Below are 14043 nucleotides of genomic sequence, written 5' to 3'. Positions count from 1 at the left end.
CATGTGTGAGACCCTGGGTTTGATTCTCAGCACTGCATATAAATAAATAAATGAATAAATAAATAAATAAATAAATAAAATTTTCATCAACAACTAAAAAGTATTTTTTAAAAAGTCTTTTATGGGGCATGAGGGCATTGTAAGCAGAGGAAAGTGCATGAGCAGTTATTTAGATATAACCTTTTTGGGGAGAATTCAAGGATTTTGTAATGAGAACATCCATGGAGAAAGAAAATGGAGTAGAAGACATTTAATTCTAATGTTTCACTTGAGTTTCTGATAAGAAGCAATAACCTTTGGGCATAATGATAACACTGATCAAAGTTGTTTTAAAAAAAATATTTATTTTTTAATTGTAGGTAGGCATAATATCTTTATTTCATTTTTATGTGGTGCTGAAGTTTGAACGCAGTGTCTCATGAGCACTCTACCACTGAGCCACAACCCCAGCACCATTGAAGTTTTTATAGATAATTTTTTATAAAATCTGAACTCAAAGATCAAAATAGGCATGTCCCCATATCTCACTGCCAACTGCCAAGGTGGAGAGGGCACCTGGCTTATTCAACAGTGGCTGGAGCACCAATAGTTGTTTTCTATTGGTCGAACACTGAGCCCCACCTCCTTTTCCAGCATATAAATATGCCAGTCTGACTTCATTGAATCACACCTGCTTACAGAAGGCAAGCTTGGCACTTCTAGATCACATATCTGAAAGGAAAGTCGTGATGGACCTGATCCCAAACTTTTCCATGGAAACCTGAGTTCTCCTGGAAATCAGCCTGGTGCTCCTCTATCTGTGAGTAACTGTCCCAGTTTCTCTTCTCTTCAAACCACCCATTTCTGTGACCAGCAGATTTAGTGATATGATTTGATTTGGAGGAAGAACTTTGGAGTGAGTCTAAGTTTGAACCCAGATTAATCAACCAGAAGAGTTCAGTAGATGAAGATTACAAACAACTGGACACCTTCTGAAAAGTGATGCACCCTCTGCAAACTTTCAGAATTCTGGGGGTATAGAGGGATCTTCACAAGTTTGGGTGTCATTGTTTATCTTTAGTGTTCTATGTGCACTGCAAGAGATGTGTAGGAGCTTCTCTCCTGTGGAACAGGTGGTTCCTGCTCCTTTTCCCCATGACCCAGCACCATTTGTAAAATACACCAAGTGCATCCCAGGTACTACCACAGGCTCAGATTCAGTTCTTCCCTCTGTTCTCTTCCCTTTCACTGGAACAGCCCTCCCTCTAAAAAATCAAATCCTGCACTGTGCAATATGCAAGTACTTCCGAATGATAAAACTATTGAGCAAAGACCTGGGAGAAATTTGAAACTTTTATGCCTTAAGTTAGCATCAGTGTAGAGATTTTTTTCTCCCTTGATTTGAAATCTAATGACAACTTCAAGAGACAGAAGTTTCCAAGCCCATTTTGCATTTTAATATTTGCTTATGAAATTCCAGTACATGAGCATGAATAAAACCATCTAGTAGAAGAATTCCTTTAAATAGTTGGAATCCTGGTTTGGGGTTGTGGCTCACTGGTAGAGACCTCATCTGGCATGTGTGAGGCACTGGGTTCAATCCTCAGCACCACAAAAAAATAAATAAATAAAATAAATGTATTGTGTCCGCCTACAACTATAAAAATATTTTTTAAAATAGTGGGATTCCTGGTTTCATGGAGCAGGGGAAGAGAGCAGTTTTTTTCTGACTGAGGTAGAAGACATTGCCCCAAGGAGACCTTTGACTTCTATCTTAAATCCACTTTTACAAGACTAGGTATTCATAATGATGTGAAAATAGAAAATATAAACCTGGTTGTAACAATTAAAGTAAAGGGTAGTATTCAGGCTTTTGTTGCATCTATTTTCCCTCCAGGGGCATTTTAAAATTAATGAAAATGTTTTAATTTTATTCTGCTCAATAGTACAATTTCTTTAAGGTAAGTTCCTCACATTCCTTCTGAAGGTCAAAATAGGACCCTTGGATTCTGTATTTGTGAAAACCAACCTGTTTAAAATGACCTCATCTTTTTTTGAAAAATTGAAGGAATATTAATCTAATACATACATCCATGATGTACATTGCACATGTCTTTAAATATACCTGCCCAGCTGATTATTCTTACTCAACAGTTTTCCCATATGCCAGTGTTCTTTTTTTTTCCTTTTTTTTATTGTTGGTCATTCAAAACATTACACAGTTCTTAATACATCATCTTTCACAGTTTGATACAAGTGGGTTATGAACTCCCAACTTTACCCCGTATACAGATTGCTGTATCACATCAGTTACCCTTCCATTGATTGACATATTGCTTTTCTAGTGTCTGATGTATTCTTCTGTCAGTCCTATACTCTACTATCCCCCCTCCCCTCCCCTCCCCTCCCCTTTTCTCTCTCTACCCCTTCTACTGTAAATCATTTCTTCCATTTGTATTATCTTGTCTTACCCCTCCTTTCCTCTTATATATCATTCTCACTCCCTTTCCCTCCCACCTCTCATCCCTGTTTAATATAAATCTTCTTCTCAAGCTCTTCATCCCTACCCTGTCCTTGTTTACTCCCCTTATATCAAAGGGGTCATTTGGTATTTGTTTTTTAATGATTGACTAGCTTCACTTAGCATAATCTGCTCTAATGCCATCCATTTCCCTCCAAATTCTATGATTTTGTCGTTTCTTAATGCAGAGTAATACTCCATTGTGTATAAATGCCACATTTTTTTATCCATTCATCTATTGAAGGGCATCTAGGTTGGTTCCACAATCTTGCTATTGTGAATTGTGCTGCTATGAACGTCGATGCAGCAGTGTCCCTGTAGCATGCTCTTTTTAAGTCTTTAGGGAATAGACCGAGAAGGGGAATAGCTGGGTCAAATGGTGGTTCCATTCCCAGCTTTCCAAGAAATCTCCATACTGCTTTCCAAATTGGCTGCACCAATTTGCAGTCCCACCAGCAATGAACAAGAGTGCCCTTTTCCCCGCATCCTCTCCAGCACTTATTGTTGTTTGACTTCCTAATGGCTGCCAATCTTACTGGAGTGAGATGGTATCTTAGGGTAGTTTTGATTTGCATTTCTCTGACTGCTAGCGATGGTGAGCATTTCTTCATGTACTTATTGATTGATTGTATGTCCTCCTCTGAGAAGTGTCTATTCAGGTCCTTGGCCCATTTATTGATTGGGTTATTTGTTATCTTATTGTCTAATTTTTTGAGTTCTTTGTATATTGTGGTTATTAGGGCTCTATCTGAAGTGTGTGGATTAAAGATTTGTTCCCAGGATATAGGCTCCCTATTTATCTCTCTTATTGTTTCTTTTGCTGAGAAAAAACTTTTTAGTTTGAGTAAGTCCCATTTGTTGATTCTAGTTGTTAACTCTTGCGCCATGGGTGTCCTATTGAGGAATTTGGGGCCCGATCCCACAGTATGTAGATCGTAGTCCACTTTTTCTTCTATCAGATGCCGTGTCTCTGATTTAATATCAAGCTCCTTGATCCATTTTGCATTAACTTTTGTGCATGGCGAGAGATAGGGATTCAGATTCATTTTGATGCAAATGGATTTCCAGTTTTCCCAGCACCATTTGCTATCCTTCCTCCATTGCATGCTTTTAGCCCCTTTATCAAATATAAGGTAGTTGTAGTTTTGTGGATTGGTTACTGTGTCCTCTATTCTGTACCATTGCTGTTTTGGTACCAGTACCATGCTGTTTTTGTTACTATTGCTCTGTAGTATAGTTTGAAGTCTGGTATCGCTATACCGCCTGATTCACACTTCCTTCTTAGCATTGTTTTTGCTATTCTGGGTATTTTATTATTCCATATGAATTTCATGATTCTTTTATCTATTTCTACAAGAAATGCTGTTGGGATTTTGATTGGTATTGCATTGAACTTATAGAGAACTTTTGGTAATATCGCCATTTTGATGATGTTAGTTCTGCCTATCCATGAGTGGGGTATATTTCTCCATCTTCTAAGTTCTTCTTCTATGTCTTTCTTTAGGGTTCTGTAATTTTCATTATATAAATCTTTCACCTCTCTTGTTAGGTTGATTCCCAAGTATTTTATTTTTTGGGGGGATATTGTGAATGGAGTAGTTGTCCTCATTTCCGTTTCAGAGGATTTGTCGCTGATATACAGAAATGCCTTTGATTTATGCGTGTTGATCTTATATCCTGCCACTTTGCTGAATTCATTTATTAGCTCTAATAGCTTCTCTGTAGACCCTTTTGGGTCTGCTAGGTATAGGATCATATCATCTGCAAATAGTGATAATTTAAGTTCTTCTTTTCCTATTTTTATGCCTTTAATTTCTTTCATCTGTCTAATTGCTCTGGCCAGTGTTTCAAGGACTATGTTGAACAGAAGTGGTGAGAGAGGGCATCCCTGTCTTGTATCAGATCTTAGAGGGAATGCCTTCAATTTTTCTCCATTCAGAATGATGCTGGCCTGTGGCTTATCATATATTGCTTTTACAATGTTGAGGTATGTTCCGGTTATCCCTAATTTTTCTAGAGTTTTGAACATAAAGGGATGCTGAACCTTGTCGAATGCTTTTTCTGCATCTATCGAGATGATCATATGGTTCTTATTTTTAAGTCTATTGATGTGGTGTATAACATTTATTGATTTCCGTATATTGAACCAGCCTTGCATCCCCAGGGATGAATCCTACTTGATCATGGTGTATAATTTTTTTGATATGTATTTGAATCCGATTCGCCAGAATTTTATTGAGGATTTTTGCGTCAAGGTTCATTAGAGATATTGGTCTGTAGTTTTCTTTCTTTAAAGTGTCTTTGTCTGGTTTCGGAATCAGGGTGATGTTGACCTCGTAGAATGAATTTGGAAGTTCTCCCTCTTTTTCTATTTCCTGAAATAGCTTGAAAAGTATTGGTGTTAGTTCCTCTTTAAAGGTTTTGTAAAACTCTGCTGTATACTCATCCGGTCCTGGGCTTTTCTTAGTTGGTAATCTTTTGATGGTTTCTTCTATTTCCTCTACTGTTATTGTTCTGTTTAGGTTGTCTATATCCTCCTGACTCAATCTGGGCAGATCATAAGACTTAAGGAATTTATCTATGCCTTCACTATCTTCTATTTTATTGGAGTATAAGGATTCAAAATAATTTCTGATTATCTTCTGTATTTCCGAAGTGTCTGTTGTGATATTGCCTTTTTCATCCCGTATGTTAGTAATCTCTTACAGCAGATGAGTAAGGAAAATGTGGACCAGGGATGCAATAAAAGGCATCCAGATGGGAGTTATGAAAAAGTGGGAGAATATTCCTGTCTGCTCAGTTAAGAAGTCCCAGAGTGGGGATGGCCCCCACTGGAGGCCACTAGAGGGCCAACATGATAGCATCAAGTCAACTTCCTTAACTGACACCAGTGAGTGAAGTGACCTGGAAGAAATCTAATCTGAATGACTCAGGAGTTTTCAAACTCATGTTTGGAGACTTATATCAAATATTAACTGTAGCATTTGGAGCCTAATGATGGAACTTAACAATAATCAGCTGCTTTGAGCTAATTATTATGATTTTTGTGGTCTCTCAGGGAATGTGAGAGAGGAGATGATGAGCAGATGTAATCAGGGCCATTGGAGTTTCTGTTGTTATTTAGGGCCTACATGTTACCTGCCTGGCTTCACTGTTTCCATTCTTGAATCAGTGACCCGTGAGCCACTATGTACACACAGTCTCAATCCCTTGACCTGGATTTCTCTTTCACTTTATAGATATGGGACGTATTCACATGGATATTTTAAGAAGCTGGGAATTCCAGGGCCAACACCTTTGCCTTTTTTGGGAACTATTCTTAATTATCGATGGGTGAGTGTCATTTGAGCTCCCTGTTTTGCCTCTTTTGGTTGCAAATACTTGCTTAGTTACATAAGTAGAAATTTAGCTCCATGAAAAAAGTTTTGAGATTTCAAGCTTCAGGAACTGTGTGAGGGCCCATCCAAAGTGCAGTCAGGTTTACCCTGGGGCTCTGTTTACAACTCCTCATAGTGTCAGGTTCACTTCGGTTAATGAGCTCAGGACTCTGGCACATCAACAGTGTAAACTGTGGACTTTATGTTCAGACTATGAGCATCCTCACAGTGTTTTCTTTTTATCCTCAGGGCAGATTCTAGGAAGATACACTAATATCTCTGGGATGCTTTATTTGCACAGTTAAAATATTACAAATGAAACTTAGCACGAGGAAGATTAATTGCTTAGTTTCTATGATGAAAACTCACAGCCAGTGTCTAACTATCTGTGTACTATATGCAGAGAGGTAGCATCTCCCCTCTTTCAAGTTAAGCCCCAAAACAGGAAGGCAAATCCCCTTTTATTTGCTCACTATGTCATTTACTTACTCAACAACATGATTGTGACAACATAAATCTCCTAGGCTAAAAGAGTTTGCTGGCATCTTTACTCCCTAATTCTACCAGAATTCTACCAGAAAACATGAGATAAATTAAAATCATACTTGATGAGGAGATAAAAAATCATGAATGGCCCTGGGATGCACTCATTTTTCCTCACCCTGTGATTCCTCATGTGCCTATTGAAGTGATAATTCAGAAGGTCGCAGTATTTCTGAGACAACACAAGCAGACAAAGAAATAATGCAGAAGAGAAGCATGTTGTATTCATTGATAATGGTAATTGGTAGATTATGTATAATACTTAGAGAAAATTCAAGTGACTTTACATGTTTCATTTCAAATATTGCATATTTTCTCTTTTCTCCTCAGAAGCCTATGAATAAGAGCTTGTCTCTAACCACCTGTTAGGAACATCAAGCCTGATTTCATGGGATTTGGGTCATTTGATGCAATGTCAGTACATTTGCAACAATAATGTAATTTCATTTTATTCTTCTTCCTAGGGTATGTCTAATTTTGACACAGAATGTTATAAAAAGTATGGAAAAACATTGGGGTGAATATTCTGGAAATTTCTCTTTGGTAGACTTGTTATGATGTGGTGTCCCAACACATGAGAACAACATCAGCCCAGAACTTTTGGGATGCAACCCTCTGTGCTGCAAAGTCCTTGGAGGATTGTCCTGCCAGTGATCCTGCATGTCACCAGGAGTCTGGGTCTACAGTCTGACTTAGGTTGAGAATGTTACATGTTTTGGCTTTTATCCTACTTTTGATGACCCAGAGTCTCCAGCCTTACTTTGTGTCCAATGTCTGGCTATTTCTATCTTCCTCAATTTTCTTTCTTTTTTCATCCTTTAGATGAATAAAATGTATTATTTGAGAAGTTTTTTTTAAAAAAAATCATGGGCTTATAAATCTATGACATCATCTCTTTTGTCCACTGATTTCCTTTTAATTTAAAGACAAAATTCCCTCATTTAAATTTCAGATTCAATGTATGCTTTTGAACAAAAGCCTGGGAGGTACTCTCAATCAGATGGGAAATCATTTTTGCTCAGCTTTTTTCATTTCCTTAACTTTCTTTCTTCTTTTTAATTGTTATAATTATTGTTGCTCATATGCCATTTTTTAAGTTTTCAGTGTTGACTTTTCAATGAAGCATTTCTTCCTCTCCTTCATCCATTTGATGTTAAGACCAGACATAGGATGTAGTTCCACCAGTGAGTTCCTTGGTGGATTGATGGGGTTTGTATTGGAGGGTGGCCTCAGTTAACTATAGCAACTATTCCCTTTCAGAGCTGGTGGAGGTTTGATGGGAGCCATAGATGAGGTGTAATCATTTTGCTCTACACTAAAAATAGTGGTAAAAGACTTTGACTTTTCATCTCCATCTTCTCTCATCAATCCCCAGAAAGCCACAGGGCAGGCCAGAGTGTTCTGCTCAGTTGATATGGCCCATAGATACCATGTGATCCAAGGACACAACATGCCACACTGGATCTCCAAAGGCCCCATTTCAGCTACCACTTGCAAAACTTAGTAATTGTGAGATGTTAGTCAATTATCTGCCTTCAATTTTTCACAAACCTATATTTTTCCATGTAAAAAGTTGTGGAGAGTATGGGCTGAGGCTGTAGCTCAGTGGAAGAGCGCCTGCATAGAACAATGAGGCACTGGGTTTGATCCTTAGCACCACATAAAAATAGACAAATAAAGGCTTCTGTCCACCTGTAATTAAAAAATAACTCAATAAGTAAATAAATAAACAGATAAATGAGTTATGGAAAGTACCATAGGCAATACTATTGTATTCATCGTCTAGATTTAACCATTGTTCCAATGCTATTTCTAATTATGATCTCTTAGAAGTTGTATTTTGTCTCTAAGTTTCTCTTCCTACCTACTTTACCTACATTAACCTTTATGCTATTAAGAATCCAGTGGCTTATATGGTCAGAATACCCAAACAGAACTTCATGTTGCTATGTATTGTAGGAGTAGGCAGGTAGAATAGGTAACATCAGGATCAAAGTCGGGATTCCTGCTGCAGAATCTGGCCTATTCGATTTAATTAGCTTTGCTTTCCCAACACAGCCTGTTTAATGGTTCACAACCTGTTTTGGCTACTACAGGGCCCAGCATTATCAAAACAGTGCTTATCAAAGAATATTATTCTTTGTTCACCAACTGGCGGGTAAGCACTCACTTTTCAACATTATAACATTTATTCATATTTTTAAGTTTTTATTTGTTCTTTTTAGTTATACATGACTCTATAATATATTTTGACATATTATACATACATGAAGTACAACATCCATCCTTGTGTTTGTGCATAATGTGGAGTTTCACTAGTTGTGTATTCACATATGAACATAGGAAAGTTGTGTCTGATTAATTCTACAGTCTTTCCTATTCCCACCCCCTCACCCTTCCCTTTGTTCCCCTTTGTCTAATCCAAAGTAATATTTTTAATTAATTTATTTATTTTATTTATCAACTCAGTTTTTATCCTGAGATATTTACAGATTCAGAGGGCATTCCTTGTCAAAAAATTACCAGGCAGTTTCATGTATAATATATTCTATTTTATCCAATGAAAATTTCTTACATGACTATAAATTTATTAAGTTCTTGTTCCTATATTAACATGAAATTGATACAATCTAGGCTTTTTATTTTCATTTTTCCCCTTTTGTGTGCCTATATGAATGAGTGTGCAGCTCTGTCCAAATGTATCACATGCCTAAATTTGTGTAGATTTAGATTATTTTTAATGTGTTTTCACCAATTTTCATTAACCTTAGAAATGTGCCTGATTTCTTGTGTGTTGACCACATTGGACAAAGTTGCACCTATAAATAGGGAAAATCCCATCTGTATTTCTTTTATTTATTTGTTTTTCTTTTCCTCTGACATCAGCTGGGAGTTCCAGTGTGAGGTTGAATAATAGCCATGAGAGTGAACATTTCTTTTGAAGAATATAGACTTTCATCTTCCAAAGTTTACCCCAATTTTAGATGAGGCTAATGTGTGTGTGTGTGTGTGTGTGTGTGTATTCCATACAATCTCTATCTTCACTTTTTAAAAACTTTGATGGCTAGAGATATAGCTCAGTTGGTAGAGTGCTTGCCTTGCAGGCACGAGACCTGGGGTTAAAACCAAAATTTAAAAACTTTGATTAACATATGAAAATTGTGTATGATAATTGGATTTGCTGCAATCTTCAATACATACATATATTGCATATTACTCAAATCCAGCCTCTATTTACTTGCCTTCTACATACTCCTTTCCAACATGTATAAATCACTAATCTACACTCAGATGAACGTTTTTTACTTGTCTTTCTGTGTATGACTGAGCAGACGTTGTTGAATTATTTCCTGATGCTTGGGAGAAAGCATTCAGTTTGCCTCCAGTACATACATTGTTAGCTGAAAATCGTTTTTTGTAGAATCTCTGGTAAGTTGAAGAAGCTTCCCTCTGCTGCTAATCCCCTAAATGTTAACAGTGAATGAGTGCTGGAAGCATACATTTTTTGGCAGTAGTGGGGTACTGGGGATTGAACTCAGGGACACTACACCACTGAGCCAAATTTCGGGTCCTATGTTGTACTTTATTTAGAGACACTGTCTCACTGAGTTACTTAGCACCTCAACACTTCTGGGATGGCTTTGAACTTGTGATCTTCCTGTCTCAGATTCCTGAGCTGCTGGGATTACAGGCATTCACCACTGTGCCTGGATGGAAACATACATTTTAACACAAAAATATATTTTAGATGACTGAACTAAATTTCAAGGGTTTTACTTTGGAAGTCTAGCACCCAGGTGAAAATAGAATTATCTTCCTTTTCTCCTCTGTCCTTTTAGAAAATACTGAAATAACTTCCATTAAAAACTTGTGTTTTTTTTCCTGTATTACACTTATATTCCAAATCCTTTAAGTTTGAAATATTATTATTTTTAAAATTATCATACCTAGGCAGCCTTTTATCAAGACACTTATGCCTTAAGTGCATGTAAAGACAGAACTGATCTTAGGTAACATACAGTTGACCAAGTACTTCTGGTATCTGTCACCAATCCATTTCTGCTCTGCATAGCCCTGGAGTTTGTACTATGTCTTCTTAGGTCTTATTCCTGTCTATTCCCCTGGAAAAAGTTTCCAACCAAGTGGAAATTTTGCATCTAAACAAAGGTTGGAATATAAAGTCCAAAAGCAGTGTGAGGTACCTGGGTATCTCTTTCAAACTCTCAGGAGGTTATGTCACTTGGTATAAATATTATTTAGTGTCTGACATAGGGCCAACTACCTAATAGGCAGCCGCTAAACTATTTTTTAATAAATGATACTTATTTAACAAATTTTGCAACTGTGGAGACCTCAAAATTTATGTAGGAAAAAATCTCTTTTCCTTTGGGTGCTAGAATCTTGGTCCAAAGGGATTTATGAAAAAGCCATCTCCTTGTCTGAGGATGAAGAGTGGAAGAGAATAAGAACACTGCTATCTCCAACCTTCACCAGTGGAAAACTTAAGGAGGTAAGGAGGAATTATCATTGAAAACTTAGAGAATAAACCTAGGGATGGGAATAAAATGAGATAGATAGTAGTCCATTTTAAAGGAATAGTTCTCTGAATTTGAACTTCCTAAAAATGTTCTTTTGTCTTTATGTTTTAGAAGAGAAATAGTAAGATTCATTATAAATGTCTCATACTTCTTTATCCTGGGAAAACCATAACTTTGGGGACTGAGTATCTCACTTAAGTATGGATGATTTTGTGTTTTGTGCGTAGATGCTCCCCATCATTTACCAGTATGGAGATATGCTGGTGAAAAACATGAGACTGGAATCAGAGAAGGGCAAGTTTATCAACTTGAAAGAATAAGTAGCAGGGCAGCTCTGGCATTTTAAGTTCCACCAGGAGCCCCTTCAACTGCCTGCCACAGAACTGAATTCCAAATGTTGAACTAGTGCAATGAGCAGACAAAGCAAGTGTTTGGAGTCACAACTCCAACTGTTCATCCAAGAAGGTGCTTCTCCCAGGAGGAGACAGGGCAGCTGGGGGGGAAAGAATCTCTCTTGTATCCACCAAGGTTTGTTTGGCTGCAAACATTTGTGACTTTGGATATACTAGAAGACAAAATACTGTCAAGGTGAAGATCACCTTTTATGAGTCCTCTAGGAAGACTTAGTTATTCCTCCCTTGTCCTGATGAAGCTCAGTTTGTACACAACTATCATTATTCACATTCTATTTGTGCTACTGTAGTGTGTCTGATTATGGATCTTATCCCTGTGTGGGTGAGCTTCTTGAGTTCAGAGGAGAGTCTTACTCACCTCACTGTCCCCATCACTTCTGGAACAAGGGCAGTTCCTCATTTTAAACTCATAAAGGCTTCATAGTAAGTGTGAAGGGATCATAAACTCATCTGATAGTTCAGCATATAACTGTGAGTGTGTGGCTCTCTGCTTGTCTTGCCTGGGTATGTGAACTTACTCCTATTTCTTGCTGCATGTGTAGTGAAAGTATTGGGAAGAGGCACTGGTTTTATCTTTCCATATCATATCTTTCTCTATTCAGCATCTTTGGGGCTTCCAGCATGAATGTGATCACTGCTACATCATTTGGAGTGAACATCGATTCCCTCAACAACCCACAAGATCCCTTTGTGTAGAAAGTCAAGAAGCTCTTAAAATTTAATTTCTTTGACCCTTTGCTTTTCAATAAATATGTGGAATACCATGTTATTTGTTTCCTTTCTTTATTTCAATAAGATCATTATTGATACTTAATTAATAATCTTTTAATTACCCCACTTAATTATACAATTAAATTGTTTTCAGTACAAAGATATATTCAGCCATCACTTGTGACCATTTGTCAACTCAGAAGCAGGCTACCATTTCATTATCAACTCTCTATTCCCCAAGCCTAAGCAACCATGGATCTATTTTCTGACTATAGATTTTCTGATACTGTGAATTTTCTTTTTTTTTCAAGATATAGAGATAAAGAGAGAGGGGGGGGAGAGAGAGAGAGAGAGAGAGAGAGAGAGAGAGAGAGAGAGAGAGAGAGAGAATTTTTAAATATTTATTTTTTAATTTTCGGTGGACACAACATCTTTATTTTATGTGGTACTGAGGATCAAATCCATCACCCCACGCATACCAGGTGAGCACATTACCACTTGAGCCACATCCCCAGCCTCTGTGAATTTGTATTAATAAATCCTACAATATGGATTTGTATGGCTTTGCATGTCTGACTTCTTTCATTTATCATTGTATTTTCAAGTTCTTCCATCCTGAAGCATGTGTGAGTACTTCATTTTTTAAAAAAATATTTATTTATTTGTTCTAATAAATTATAGATGACAGCAGAATGCATTCCACTATATAAAACACAAAGGAAGCACAACTTTTCACTTCTGTACTTGTACAAGAAGTAGATTCAAACCATTTGTGTCATCACACATGTTCCTAGGGTAATGAAGTCCATCTTATTCCACCATCAATCCTACACCAGTGTCCTCTCCATTTCCCTTGCCCTATCCAAAGTTCCTCCATTCTTTGAATGACCCCCCACCCACCTTGACAGGTCGAGCTCTTCTTTGTATGTAGGCTTTTGATGGTGTCTTCTATTTGCTTGCTTGAAATTGATCTAATTAACTTGTGTATATTACCTTCATTCAGTTTGGATAGATCATGACTCTAGAAATTTGTTGATGTCTTTGATATTTTCTATTTAACTGGAGTATAAATTTTTTAAATAGTTTTTAATTATCTTCTATATTTCAGATGTGTCCATCATGATATTTCCGTTTTATCACAGATTTTAGTAATTTAAGTTTTCTCTCTCTTTATTAGTGTGGCTAAGGGTTTATGAATTTTATTTATTTTTTGAAAGAACAAACTTTTTGTTTTGTCAATTTTTTCAATTGTTTCTTTTGATTCAGTTTCATTGATTTCAGCTCTGATTTTAATTATTCCGTATTCTACTACTTTTTTGTGTTGATTGTTCTCTTTGGGGGGGGCTTTAAGATGCAATTTTAGGTCCTTTATTTATTGACTTTATCTTCTTTAAAGAAATTAACTCCATGTAAGTAACTTTCCTCTGAGTACCATCTTTATAATGTTCCAGAGATTTCAATATGTTGTATCATTGGTCTCATTTACCTCTAAGAATTTTTGAATCTCCTCTCTGATGTTTTATGCTATCTCTTGCTTATTAAGTAGCCTATTATTTAGTCTCCATGTGTTGGAGTAGCTTCTGTTTTTCATTTTATCATTAATTTCTAATTTTATTCCATTGTAATCTGATGGCATTCAGGGTAGTATCTCTATTTGTACTTGCTAAGAGTTGCTTTGTGGCATAATATATGGCCTATTTTAGAGAAGGATCCATGTGCTGCTGAGAAGAAAGTGTATTCACTCATTGATGGATGAAATATTTTCTGTATGTCTGGTTTTTTTAATTTTATTCTTGCAATTTTTGTATGTCTGTTAAATATAAGTTATTGATTGTATTATTGCGTTCTATAGTTTCTTTGTTTAGCTTTTGTTTGGGAGGTCTATCCAGTGGTGACTGTGTTGTGTTAAAGTCACCTAGTATTATTGTATTGTGGTCTATTTTACTAGAGTTTGATGAATG

At 36.7% G+C, this 14043-nt stretch overlaps 1 long non-coding RNA gene across 3 annotated transcripts; it reads left to right on the top strand.

Annotated features, from left to right (window-relative positions):
- Positions 1 to 679: 679 nt before the first annotated feature.
- Positions 680 to 12135, top strand: LOC144364791 (uncharacterized). 3 transcript variants are annotated; one of them, XR_013426842.1, is made up of 6 exons: positions 680 to 799; positions 5740 to 5833; positions 6885 to 7116; positions 7525 to 7604; positions 10818 to 10930; positions 11974 to 12135. It is a non-coding gene; the product is annotated as an uncharacterized LOC144364791 (long non-coding RNA). The 3 variants fall into 3 exon arrangements; XR_013426841.1 differs by lacking the exon at positions 7525 to 7604; XR_013426840.1 differs by lacking the exons at positions 6885 to 7116; positions 7525 to 7604.
- Positions 12136 to 14043: the final 1908 nt, after the last annotated feature.

The sequence above is a fragment of the Ictidomys tridecemlineatus genome, chromosome 10 (assembly GCF_052094955.1).
Source record: "Ictidomys tridecemlineatus isolate mIctTri1 chromosome 10, mIctTri1.hap1, whole genome shotgun sequence".
NCBI classification, from domain to species: Eukaryota; Metazoa; Chordata; class Mammalia; order Rodentia; family Sciuridae; genus Ictidomys; species Ictidomys tridecemlineatus.
This window is presented reverse-complemented; position numbering and strand designations above follow the sequence as displayed.